At 39.5% G+C, this 14,321-nt stretch overlaps 1 protein-coding gene across 1 annotated transcript in view; it reads right to left on the bottom strand.

Moving 5' to 3' along the window:
* Window positions 1-8,572: 8,572 nt before the first annotated feature.
* The window catches only part of FBXW11 (F-box and WD repeat domain containing 11), a 109,439-nt gene continuing 103,690 nt past the window's right edge, over window positions 8,573-14,321 (bottom strand). The window contains exon 13 of the mRNA XM_044664453.1: window positions 8,573-11,249. The gene's annotated coding sequence lies outside the window, so the exon portion shown is untranslated. The remainder of the gene's footprint in view (window positions 11,250-14,321) is intronic.

Here is a 14,321-nt window from a genome sequence, read left to right as displayed (position 1 = left end):
TTTATAATTATTATCTCATTTGATTTGATATCTCATATCTCATTAATACATTATTTTTTCAAAAACCCAGGGAGATAGACACTATTATTATTCCATATTACAGATGAAGAAACTGAGGCAAACAGAGGTTAAGCGACTTGCCCAGGGTCACAAGACAAAATAGGAAGTATCTGTACCTAGATTTGAACTCAGGTCTTTCTGTCTCTAGCCCAGTATTCTTTTTATTGTGCCATTTAGCTGCCTCAGACAGGTAGGAGTTATGTCACCTTGGGCAAGTCATTTAACCTCTGCTTGCCTAAGTTTCCTCAGTAAAATGGGATAATAACGGCATCTACCTCCCAAGGTTATTGTGAGGACCAAATGCGATAAGATTTATAAAGTACTTAACATAGATCTGGCACATAGTAAGTGCTATGCAGATGCTAACTATTACTGTTGTTATTAATCCTGGACCAGTCAGCCAGGCAGTATGACCGACCATAAATTGATAGAGCATTATTTTATTCACAGGGTGTCCCAAAAGTCTTAGTGCTGGTTTAAGTTTTAATAGCTTAAATAGATTTAAAAGCTTGAAACTTTCCTATGACTTTTAGGACCCTGAATGTATCCCCTCTATGAAATGCTACAAGTAGATCCAGAAGAAACCTGAAAAAGCTTATAGTTCAGTAACTAACCATAGGTCACACTTAGCTTCGCCTTCATTTTCCTCACCACAACTCTATCTCTCCATTCTTATGATCCCTTTACAGATAAAGCAACTGAGGCAGGGAGGTTAACCTAACCGACTTGGATTAATGAGGGTCAGAGCTGGGCCTCGAATCCAGGGCTTTGGACTACAAGCCCTTTCAGAGAGAGAATGTTTACTAAGGCACACAATGACTTAGGGACCCAACATCCACATTCAGAAGAAAATCAGCCTAAGATTCAGATAACCAGAAAAGAGAGAAGGTATCCATTTGTCAAGCTCCCAGCCTATAGGACAGGATTAACATTCCCTTTCTTCAGGTAAATTCTAGCCACTCACCTGTTATAAAAAATAAAGATGTGTATGCTTAGATGGAGAGGGAGGGTGAACTTACTGGATCCTACCACTGGTAATTGTGTGACAGCAGTGGAGTCCAGATTGGTGGCTAGGGCAAGATCAACTGAGGCTTGCCCTAGCTAGATGATGTGACACCTCTCTCCTTTATAACAGTGCCCAGGCAGGATCCTTCTGGTCAATGGATGGTATCCCTTCGGGTCCCACCTGGGGTTGATTGATAATAGATTTGGGCTCTATCAGCCTTGGTAACGGTTTATCTGACTGCTTATTTCCCTTCCCAGAGAAGCTATGAAATAACCACTCCAGGAAGGTACTTGAAAGGCTTTCTCTATAATTAGCAAAGAGGGGTATTAGGATTGGATAGAGGAATTGGGAAACCCTAACTACTTTGGTAATAATAAACCCTCAGAGCTGTAGGCAGGTAATTGATTCTGGTAGCTAGCTCCTCTGGCTCAGCCTGGCCAAAGCCAAACCAGAGTAAGCAAACTGCTGCTTGATGTCTTTCAGCTTCTTCTTTCTGCTAGATGTTATGCCTAAACAGCCTTCAGGTATCCACCCCTTTCCACCCACTTCTTCTTCTCCTGCCCACTTCCCGGATCCCTCCTGGGCCCTGGGAAACCTAGATAACTACAGATGATTTGATTCCTAATATCTAGGGCAGTAGAATCAGAAGAATGATGGTCTGGGTACAGGTTGACAATGCTAGTCAGGTATAAGACAGGAGGATCTTGCAAGGTTGAGCCCAGCAAGTCACCAATTCCCAAAAGACCAGGATCCACAGATCTCAAGTCAAAGGGAAGGAAAGGAACCAAAAGTCAGGGCTGCCAGGGTATTTATACCGCCCTGGGCCAACCGCTTTCTCCCCTGTCCTCATGGTCCCTGGGAACATTCCAAGATCCAACAGTTCTTGCCCATCAATCAAGGATGAGACTCTCTGCTCCCAGAGTTTCAATATAATACTTGTGCCCATCAATGACTGCTACAAATGAATCAGAAATGGTCCCCTGGATCCAAAACAGTCCCAAAGGTCTCCTGATAATAAATGCCATCTTCTCCCAGAGAAATAACTGATGGGAGTCTGAATCCAGACCAAAGAAAATTTTTTTCACTCTCTTTCTTAAATTTTTTTGTTTCCTTCCAGAGAAGGGTTAATATAGAAAAAAGGTCTTACATGATCACATATGTAAAATCTATATCAGATTGCTTACCAGTTCTTGGGGGCGGGGCAAGAAAATTCGAGACTCAAAATTTCTTTAAATGTTGGATATTGTTTATATATGTAATTGGGGAAAAAAAAGAAAATATCCAATGGTGGGAAGAAAAAAAAAAAAGAAATGGTCATCTGTACTTTAGCATTACTAGACTTATGTGGGCATTATTTCTGATACTTGGATTTTCAGAGGAAAAAATGTTAGGATCTAAAGAAGACTTAAACAAGCTCAAATCCTGCCACAGAAACTTAGAAACTTGGGCAAGTTGTTTATTCTGTTAGCCTGGGTTTACTCATCTGTAAAATGAGAGTAATAGTAGCACCTACCTCCCATGGTTGTTGGGAGGATCAAATGAGATGACATATAGCACTTGGCAAAACTGCTATGTAAATCTCATTATTATAATTTATTATTATCATTTTTATTGGGTCATATGCAGTGTTCAGGAGGGATTAATACCTGTGGTGTGAGGGCTAGCTGAATCTTTTTCAAGGATACTTATTTATCTTCTATATCTGCCTTTCACCCTACTTTTTTTACCTGTGGCTCCAAAGAAGCTGTGGCATGCACAGTGGACACACACTAGTAAAAACATCTCTGCAGATGGGTTAAACCAGGGTGAGGGTCTCCAACTGACAACTCCATTGTCAGTGAATTAGCGCAGTATCTAGCCCAGGCATGCAAAGCCTTCCCCCCCATAAAAATGATGAGAACAATTTGTTCCAGTGGTCCATAAAGGCAGCTAAAACAGGTGTTGTGGAGCTCTTAAAGCCTGGGCAGACATGGAAGATGCCATGGGCATCCACTGCATCTGGGGCCATATTTTGTATTGCCACTGATTACTCTGGAAGAGGGAGTGAAGATTAAGCTTTTGTGCAACTCTGCCTCATTGAAATCCAAATCAAGCACAAATCTAGACATGATCCAGTCAGTCCTCTGGAAACAAAGGATGAACAACAATGATTTCAACTTTGAAATCTTGAGTTAGTCACTTAACTACTCTAGCAGTTCTGGCATCTATAAAGTGAGGATTAAAATAGAATCTACCTCACAAGATTGTTGTGAGGATCAAACCACAACCTGGAGGGGAGCATTTTATAATCCTTAAAGTACCAAGAAACATTAGCTACTGCTGATAGCAGAAGCAGCAGCAGCAGCAGCCACCACCATTGTTACCATGATGACAAGTACAATTTACACTTCAAAAAGACTCTTTTCTGTTCTAATACATTTACAGGCCACGGCTAAAAAAGAACCTGCCCTCTGGGATTGTACAGGAACCTCTGAAAATTATGGCCCTCTTACAGCATCACTTCTCACCATCAAATACTGTAGCTGACAGATAAAAAGCAGGTAATTCAATCACAGGGACATAAACTGAAAATGAGTGTGATAGATTTTTCTGGTCTCCCCAGACGCCTTTTCCTTTTCAGGTTCCCCTTCAAATAGGAACATATTGACTATGTACAAGTTATTGACATGTCACCTTCCCCATTAGAATAGTTCAAAAACAAAAATTAGAAAGAATCCATGAAGGAAAATGTAAGTGGATTAAAAATATCTACTGTCTAAACTAGGATGTTCAAGGCAGATGCCCATTTCATTGAGTGAATGTGGGGCAGGCACTACAAAATGTATACTAAACTGAGCTCAAAATTAAATATGAGGAAAAGAGAGCTGTTAGCACATTTGGAAGTTGTTCAATGCTTTTTATGATCCCATATTTCCTCCAAACACAAAAACCTCATTTTTTCCCAAAACAAATATTCTCCAGCAATTTTGTTGGGTGAGTGAATCTTAGAAACTATAATTCTATAATAAGAATTAAAATTGTAGGGAACCCAAAGAACAATGGAGAAATCCCTTATGCAAAGAGAATAGGTTAGATTCTTGGCTAGGCAGTGCAGAGGATAGGAGACTAGACTTAGAGTCAGAAAGATTTGAGTTTAAATATGGCCTACAAGTCATGTAACTTCTATTTGCCTCAGTTTTCTCATTTGTAACATGGAGATAATAGCACTTGATTTCCAGGGTTGTTGTAAGGATTGGCGAGTCAATAAATATTTATTAAGTGTTCACTATGTGCCAGGTAAGGTATTGGGAATACAATTTTTTAAAATATAGTTCCTGCCCTCAAGGAGCTTAAAGTATATTAAGGGAGTTGGGGGAAGGTACTAAAGTCCAAAGGAATTCAGCCAAGTGAGAAATGAAGAGGCAGCTGGAGAGGGAGAGGGAGTTCTCTTTAAATGAAAATTTGAGGAGGACCTCTCCATTCCACTCCATTAAGAGAGGTCACAGGGACATAAACTGAAAATGAGTGTTTTATCCTGAATGAAAATTGGGATATTGATGAATCATGAGTGCCAAAACCCATATAATCCTGTAGGATGATGAGGTTCCTAGTGAAGACTGAAGAGGCATAGCCAAGTAGGAAATGAAAAAATGACTAGCTTGGAGGCTCTGCTAAAACTAAGGTTACAAAGATCAATATTTATCACACACACACACACACATAGTAGGGCCAATTTTCACTGATTTGGCACCTGAGGTTAGCCAAGGGGAAAAATGGAAAATTCGGAAGATTCCAGAAATTAAAAACAAACAAACAAAAAAAACAGTTCACAAGCTTCAAAGTACTCACCAAGTGAGTATAGGCAAATATGGTGAAGTCCACCAGTCCAGCACATGTCTTACCTCCCTTTAAGAGTTATTTGTCCTTTGAGTTCAAAGACAATCAGTAAGAGCACAACACAAAGTGATCTCTTGACTTGCATGTGAATTGGATTTGCAAGGCAGTTATACAAAGGTGGATGCCTCGCTCTCTCTTCCAGGCATCTAAGTCAGGTTGCAAGAAAAGAGTTAGGATGACTGGTGATGGCCCAGAATGCACTAGATGACTTTGGGCATCTTCAGTGTCTGAACAAGTTAAGTGGTTGACAGCATGGGCTTCAGCCACTTTCATGGTCATTGGAACAAATTGTTCTCATCCACCCATTTCATGGGGAGAATTCACATGCTTGGGCTGGGCATCTCCCTCACTGATGAGTCTGATCCTTTGGTTACCAGACAATCTGATTTTAGCCCAGTGTGTGGCTGTTGCACAAGCTTCTTGGAACCACGGGTGAGATTTGAGTAATGGTAGATGAACAGCCCTGAAAAGGGCTCAGCAAGCCCTCAGTCCTCCTTGAACACCCAAACACTGAGAGTATGGAACTGTATAATAATGTCATGTACTTTATGATAACTGTATTTAATGTTGATAACTTACAGTGTTTAATTTGTAATTTAAACTTTATTATGCATATGTACGTATAAGTCACATATATGGGATCAGCAGGTGTTCACTCATATCTGCATTTTCAGCCATCTGAGGTGGGTCTTGTAATACATTCTCCACAGAAATGAGGGCCCAACTGCCCAACTGCGTGTGTGTGTGTGTGTGTGTGTGTGTGTGTGTGTGTGTGTGTGTGTACAAGAGAGACAGAGAAAATATATTGGTGGGGAAGCAAATCAGGAAAGGCTTTGTATACAAGATAGTATAACTGAGCTTTGAAGAAATGTTACAAGCTTTGAAGGAAATTACAGAGGCCAAGAGGCAGAAGGAAAGAGAGTACAGGGTTGGGGAAGAGAGGGATAGAGCTGCTAGCTCATGCAAAGGAAAAGACACTAAAGATAGAATGTCACACATGAGGAGCAGCCAAAGTGGCCTGTTTGGATGGAACCGAGTATGGAAACCAGAAACAGTATGAAATCAGTTGGGAAGAATAAGTGGAAGCCAGATTGTGACAAGCTTTAAATGCCAGAAGTTTGTTGCCTACAAGTAACAAGGAGCCACAGAAGCTTCTAGTCTCCTCAGGGAGTTTGTCCCTTTAATCATCCTTCCCTTTCCCCAATTTTCTGTCTTATCCATTGACTCCTTGACTTATAAACATGATGAAATTTCTTACCTCTCTTTAAAAAACCATCACTTGGAGGGCAGCCAGGTGATTCAGTGGATTGAAAGCCAGGCCTAGAGATGGGAGGTCCTGGGTTTAAATTTAGCCTCAGACACTTCCCAGCTGTGTGACCCTGGACAAGTCACTTAACTCCCACTGCCTAGCCTTTACCACTTCTGCCTTGGAACCAATACACAGTATCGATTTGAAGATGGAAAGTAAGAGTTTAAAAAAACCAAAACCGTCACTTGTTCGTGGCATCTTTTAAACATACTGTCTTATACTCTATCACAACAAAACTCCTAGGGGGAAAAAAAAAAACCAACCCACCTACACTTGATATCTTCATTTTTTCACCCCACATTCTAGGACATTTCCAATTTCCCCCAAGCCATCCTTTCTTCCAAAATTCTTTAGACTGAAGTCAAACTATCCTTCCCATCTTCCAGGTTCCTACTTCCTTCTTCCTCAGCCCTTAAATCCAATCAGTTGCCAGGTTTTGTGATCTTGCCTCCACAACATCTCACTCCCAGCAGAACAATTGCAATTGCTCTCCCTTCACTCCAATCCTTCCTCTCTAACCAACCCTCTACAGATACACTAAAGCACAGTAAACTCCACTGCTTTAGAAATTCTGAAGCTAGTCACTTTATTTCACTTCATTTTCAGTTCTACAAAACTGTTTGTGTTTATGGCCATCTAACCTTGATCTGGAATCTTTTATTAAAGGTCAGTTTATTGCTCTGAATTTAAAATGACACTTCACTTATAAGGAATTCAGTTATTTAGATGAAAGCAAAGAATCAGAACCTGTCCCTGCCATCCAAAGGAGGGCTCTGCATTAAAGTCCTTTGCATTAAAAATCATGCACTCTACTCAAAAGGAGAACCCTTTAGGTCCTCTCTAAGAGCTGATTTACTCTTATCTTCCACACCATTTTCCCCAACTGGTTACAAGAAATTAGAAGAGGGGAAGAAGGGCTGCAACTGTTGGCAGTAAGTAGGTCCCAGCCCTACTGATGGCCTGATGACAAAGACAGTGAGCAAAAGAAAGTCCATCAAAACGAGAACTGGGTGGCTGGGTGGCTCAGTGGATTGAGAGCCAGGCCTAGAGATAGGAGGCCCTAGGTTCAAATCTGGCCTCAGACACTTCCTAGCTGTGTGGGCAAGTCACTTAACCCCCATTACCCAGCCCTTACTGCTCTTCTGCCTTACAATCAATACACAGTAATTGATTCCAAGAGTGAAGGTATCGGTTAAATAAAAAATGAAAAAGAACAACATTATAGAAGAACAGTTGGGCCCGGTACACAGGTAAATAACCCATATATATGCTTTGATAGGCCCTAAAGGCACTACTATATTCCAGCCCATCAAAAATAAGAAATGTCCATTATGATATCTCAAAGGACTATTAAAAAAGATTAGATTGTTCAGACTGCACCAGAAAAAAAGGCAAGATATATTTCAGAAAGATTTCTGTTTGTAATAATTACATTTTTAAAATTCTCCAGCTCTCAGATACTTGAAAAATCTGGCTCCCCTTAACAATGTTTTCCAGATACGTAGGTTGTTGATGTACTAAACAAACAGAAGTGACTAATCAAGAAACTGAGAACTCCCATGGCTGAGGTCTACCTGTGTTCTTTTTGCCTTAGAGCAGGTATTTTTAACCTGGGATCCATGTGGATAGGTTAAAGGGGATCTGTGAACTTGGTTGGGAAAAAATACATCTTTATTTTCTCAAATTTTGAACTGAAATTTAGCTCTTTCTTCCGTTACTTAAAAAGCATGATTCTTCGAACACCAGATTGCCAGAGGGGGCCATGACAGAAAAATGGCTAAGAACCCCTGCCTGAGAGGATGATTCAAATAAACTGAGATGATTCATTACCATGAGTCATAAGATCTCATTCTTGATGCACAAAAGCCGAATGGGCTCCAGCTGGCCGTTTCCATACCTGCCTTCATGGAACTCTTTCATGGGGATGAGATCAAAAAGTTTAATTTTCACTGAAATCGAAATGACACAGAGAGCACTTAAAGGTGCCCGTTTCATATTTCATCCCATAGCTAAAGCTCAATATTCTGGGGAAGCAATCTTGCATATGGTGGGAGGCAGCCTTGCCGAGGAAAGGTATGGGATAGCCTAACCCCACAACCCACAAGGTTCAAGTGAGCTTTTTAGCTAATACCTTTCAAGGCATACAATTGCATCATCACAGGCATAGTTCTCCTATGCTGAAAGCACTTGACCTTCAACCTCATTTTACAATGCAGATGTTTAAAAAAAAAATTCTAGAAGTTTCAGTTGCATGTCACTGAATTATTGATAACATATTACAGTCTTTTTTTTTTTTTTAAACAAATTCCTTAACAGAGCAGTAGGGTTTAGGAGGAATATTTTATTAAGACAATTAGCTTCAAATTAGTATCTGAAGTAACAATTGCATGAAGCCAGATTAGCCATAATGCATAATGCCTGTACTTTGTTTGATATTAGTTAGTGATTTTCTGGACAAAGGTCAAACTTTTTTTTTTTTATTAAGCACATTCCACAGTACAAAGCTTTAGGTCATTAACAATATCTGTACAATTTAACAGTTTCAATAAGCTGTTCAGACACAAACTTATTTCAAACAGATAATTGGCAAACATAATTAATTACAAGTTAGAAGTAGACTATCCCAGTGCTTTGAAACATTAATGTAGCAGTAATGTACAATTGCTCAATTATGGTTAGCAAAACCAAAATCCAGAGTGCAGCCAGGAATTGCTACTGTGAATCCCCGAAGTCAAATTCCTTGGGTGCCAAAGACAAAAGTCCACTGTTATGGTTTAATAAGCACAATCCAAAAATTGTGTGCACATTCAAACACCATGATCTCCCAAGGAAAATGAGGAATTTCCATTTTACACATGCATAAAAAAGGACATTGCTCTCTGAGAAACACTTTACCATTTTCTTCTGGGCTGCAAGAGCATCTTTTCTTAGCCAGTTTAATATTAAAGCTATAAGATGAAACGGGTTAAAAGTAAGCCACTCTCACAAACTACCGTCAAGCTTACAAAACTGTGACCTTTACTTCTGCACTTTGAGGTTCTATCATCTCAAAGAAAGAAATCACTTGTAACATATAGGAGGAAGCTTTAACTGAAGAAGGAAAAAAAAGAGAAAAAAGAAAAACAAACTACACATTGATCCCAACACTTTTCTCGATGCCAAGGATAAAATATAGCAAAGCAATCTGCCCTTTGGTAATATCTGTGTGTGCTTTCGCTGGGAAGAGGTTTGATCCAAAAGAGGATGCCATTGCTAGCCATGCTTGTTCACTGCATTTTAATAGTAATTTATTGGTCCTTTAAATACCATGGACATTCCTGGATTAAAACAAATGTCAAAGGACAAATAAAACAGAACATTGTACATGGAAGGGGGGAAAAAAAGGAGCGCCAGCTGGCACTTCAGTGCCAATTGATCTCCACAGAGAAGTCAATGTGACAATGTCATTCACACCTACTTGAATTTTAGTGCATTTGGAAGCTAAGGGTAACAAAACAAAATCCTTTGTTGAAAGCTCTAGTCATATAAAGCAAATCAAGAGAAATGACATTTGTGAGTAATCCCTTCCCACAGAAGCATGCCACTAAATACATGGAACTCAAAAAAGAAAGGCGAGGAAACCTTGCAACCTAAGATGGAGGGAGGCCCCAAAAGAGACCTTCTGAAGGAAGAGATGTCCAAAAAGAAAACTACAAAGGAGCCGCGCATACCAGCACGGGCAGCATCAAGCACCGGCCTGGGGTGAGTGCCTGAAAACTAGAACGGAGCCTAGACCCAGACGTAGACACGGGAGCCAAGAGTCTCATCTCTTGACAAGGCTACTACTTCACTTCAGATAAGAGTAAAATTAAAAATATAAATACATTTAAATTTTGACTTAGGACATTGTTCAATTATGGAGCCAAGTAAAATGCTACCAAAAAAAGCTAACTTGTATTTCAGAATACCATTAAGAAAACAAACCAGAAAAAAAAAGTTTAAAAGGTATGTCTATTGTACATACTGCAGAACAAAAAACGAAACATTTTAATTTTTTTAAGCTTAGAAATTACATTTTTAAAACATAGTTCTCATAAAAAAAATCCTTATGAATACTGCACGGAGGATTCTAGAAAATCCACGTGAACCCCTGGGTGCCAGTCATTGAGAACATCCCGTGGCTAAGTGCTAATACAGTATGCATTAGTGTCTCGGGATCAGGACACCCTGACTCCACACGCCTTGAGGTTAAACTGTTATGTACATTCTATCTACATGCTGATACAGTATTTTAAATTAGGAGGCAAGCACTCATGTAAAGATATGACTATATCAAATGTCGGCAAAACAGAGGAAAGGGGCAGTTAATAAATGAAAAGCCAGTGCCATATTACCAGTTGGCAGATAAGATCATCTGGTTTACAGTTCTTTAAATTAAAAGAAAGAAGTGGAGCAGAAATAAAGTAAAATCCAAAAATATTATTAAACAATCCGGAAATGTTTCCAAACGTCCAACACACTCCTGATAAAACAAGTTCTCAATGCAGAATAACTTGTACAGTCAAAAGGAGAATGCTGACTTCTGAAAGGAACTCTGTACATTCTGGGCATGTGTTTGGCACCCAAATATCATCGGAGAATGTAATGTTGTTCTTTAAAGTCAGACCAAAGTGCAAAGCAATATAAATTAGGCCAAGTCTTTTCTTGAATTTTCATTTACTTCTGTAAAACAGATTGTAAATTCAGTTTATATGAAAAATTTACAGTTGAAGCGTTAGGTTTTTTTCATGGCAGGGAAGGACAGGCTTTTTCTTATCTACTTGAAGTCAACGTCACCGTCATAAATGCCTCCAAGTAAACAGTCAGGAGTCAGAGATCGCAAGAAAAATGAGAATTTAGAGTTGTGCTGCTTTGCATCTACACAGCATCTAGAACCAATTCCAACTTCATACTCAGCTGTGAATGAACACCCGTGGGCATGTGAGAGCCGTGTAGCCAGTAGTTCAAGACTATGGAACCCTGAAAATAATGAAGAAAAGATGTTAGATGTTGTTCACATTTACCTGCCAGTCAACTCCTCTCTTCAAAATACAAAAACTTCGCTTTTCCAAATCATCTGACTGATCAGATATTCTGAGAAAGAGGATTACCAGTACAATAGGAGAGTTGCTAGACTTGGAGTCAAGAAAGAAGACCTGGAGCCAAGAAAGAAGACCTAAGTTCAAATCCTGCCACTGTCACTTACTAGCTATATGATTCTGGGTGGACCACTTAACCTGGCTCAGTTTCCTCAAAGGGATAAAAATGACACTTACCTTTCCCAGTGATGATCAATTCAGTCATATTTGCAAAGCATCTGATAAACCTTAAAGTGCTATATAAGTGCTGGCTTTATTCTGCACGTGGACCAATGTACAAAGACTATGGCATTTTTTTAATGCCTACCAATAGAATTTAATCTTTCTTTGATGATTCATAAAGTACTTTAGGAGGACAAAATGTCTCGGGTCACACAGAACCACAGAGTGTGAATTAGAAGGGAAGCCTCAAGAGGTCTTATCTTTCTAGTTCAATCTGAATCTGAACAGAAATCTGATCTACAACCTTCCTGTAAGTAACTATCCAGTCTCCACATGAAGACTGCCAGTGGTGGGAAAACCTCCATTTCCTAAAGAGGTCAATGCCATTCTGGGACAGCTTTAATTGAGAGGAAGTTTTCATTGTTATAAATGTTTATAAATATAAATTATCATTGACCTGCAGAAGAATAGACATGACAATTGCTAGGGAATTTCTGCTAACAGAATGCAAGAGACCAAGAATTTACTGTATTTTCAAAAAATATTCATTGGAAAAGGCAGCATGGTACGTGAGGAAAGCATTAGACCAAGAGAAAAACAGGAGGCCTAGTTCTGGGCTTGGCTTTGGCATCAGTTCACTTGGTGACCTTGGACAATTTGTTAAGATTCAATTTCTCTGTATGCAAAAGGAGAGGGTTCAAAGTAGATGATCTCTCAAGTTTCTTCCAGCTCTTAAGTTCCCCAATCAACTTTTTAATGTACTAGGATGATTTTTTTAAAGCACATGAGCCTCCTGAAAGACTAAATGTATATCTTAATTTCATAGGAAGTATTAATTCCTGAAACATATACAGAATGCCCTTTCCTTTAGAAGAAAAGAGTCTTATGATAAATTTTAAAAATTTGAAACTAAATTCAATTTATCAAATCTTTATCGATCATCTAGAGGTACAAGGGACTATGAGGCACTTCACAGGAAACAAAAAGAGTTAAGAAACAATGGTCCTGGTCTCAAGGAGCTTCCAGCCTTGGTAAAAGAGATAGTAAATAATTGCAAAATAAGGCAGAGTAGAAGGGTCATAAAGAGGTACAAAGTAAGTACAATGAGGGGTTCAGTAGAGGGAAACATTATAATCATTTGTATCAAATAGGGAAAAGACTTGACTAGAATTCAGAGGACCTTGGGTCTAGACCTAGCACCAACACTGAGCCAAACATTTCAAGTGTGTGATTATCAGGTTCCTCTGAAAAAATTTAGAGCACATGGTATTCTAGGAAGCTCCCAGCTCTGGCATGCTAAGTCCTGCTAATCCTTCCTAGTCTTGTATGTGCTCCACCAGGGCTAGCACAGTGCTAGCTATAAATTCCATTCACATCTCCTTTACAAAAGGAACCTTGAAGACTCAAAGCCCACACTAATCTCTCTAAAATGCTAAAATGTCTAGTCTACACTGCATGATGTCTGGTTCTATAAGATCTAGTTCTGATGTGTGAGTGTGTGAGTGTGGAGGGGCAACTGTGGAAGGGGAGAAAGATGCTACAGAGCAGCTTGGTATCGTGATCCAGGAGACCTGGGTGTGGATACTTCCTAGACCAGTGATGGGCAAACTTTGTAAAGAAGGGGCCAAAGGAAAGGAAATGCTCATCTGTCAGTCTGTTTCTAACACAGCTCTTTCGAAGTTTCATTGCACTGTATCCTACTCATTGTATTCATCAGATTAGGAATAATGTCACAGGGCCTGATAGAACATTTCAGGGGGCCTCATCTGGCTCATGGGCTGTAGTTTGTCCATCGCTGTCCTAGACTACAAAATCTTAGCTAATTCACTTAAATTACTCTTTTGGTAAAATACTATCCACTTCCCAGAGTTGTGATGAGGGGAATGTTTTATAAACCCTAAAGGGTTAGGAAAAGGTGTACAATTGGAATCATTATCTTAATAAAGACAAGAACTGCAACATTGGGTTGGGTATTTTTTTTAAGAACCAAAAACTACATTAATCTTGGATTTTTCCAGACTCCAAGCAATCATAAAGCTCAAGTAATCAGACTCATTTTACTTTTACAATGATGATCAACTTTCATTATAGTGATCTTGACATACCCCAAAGATCTGAGGACCTTTAATTGTAGTCTCTTCCTATCAAATTGATAATGCAACCTATGCTACCTGTCTCAGTAAGCCATTAAATAGATAAGTAACAAGGGCGCACAAATCCTCAGGTATTCTAGATGAAAGGAAATTGTATGTATTCCTTTTTTTGGTCAGTTAAATACAAATGTAAAGTATATAGTACTTCAATATCATACAATTTTTTTTTTAAAAACCCTTACCTTCCATCTTAGAATCAATACTATATATTGGTTCCATGGCAGAAGAGCAGTAAGGGCTAGGCAATGGGGGTCAAGTGACTTGCCCAGGATCACGCAGCTAGAAGTGTCTGAGGCCAGATTTGAACGTAGGACCTCTGGTCTCTAAGCCTGCCTCTCAATCCACTGAGCTACCCAGCTGCCCCCAATATCATACAATTTAAAGTATGCAACAGACACCATATCTGGTGTTTAAACTTCCTTCCTTCATACCTTAGAGCAGTGGTTCCCAAAATTTTTTGGCCTACCACCCCCTTTACAGAAAAAATATTACTTACCCCCTGGATATTAATTTTTTTTTAAATTTTAATAGCAATTAATAGGAAAGATAAATGCACCTGTGGCCATCACCACCCCCCTGGATCACTGCAGCACCCACCAGGTGGCGGTGGCGCCCACTTTGGGAATCACTGCCTTAGA

The sequence above is a fragment of the Gracilinanus agilis genome, chromosome 2 (assembly GCF_016433145.1).
Source record: "Gracilinanus agilis isolate LMUSP501 chromosome 2, AgileGrace, whole genome shotgun sequence".
Classification (NCBI taxonomy): Eukaryota; Metazoa; Chordata; class Mammalia; order Didelphimorphia; family Didelphidae; genus Gracilinanus; species Gracilinanus agilis.
Note: the sequence above shows the minus strand (reverse complement) of the source record. Positions and strands in the feature narration are given on the sequence as shown.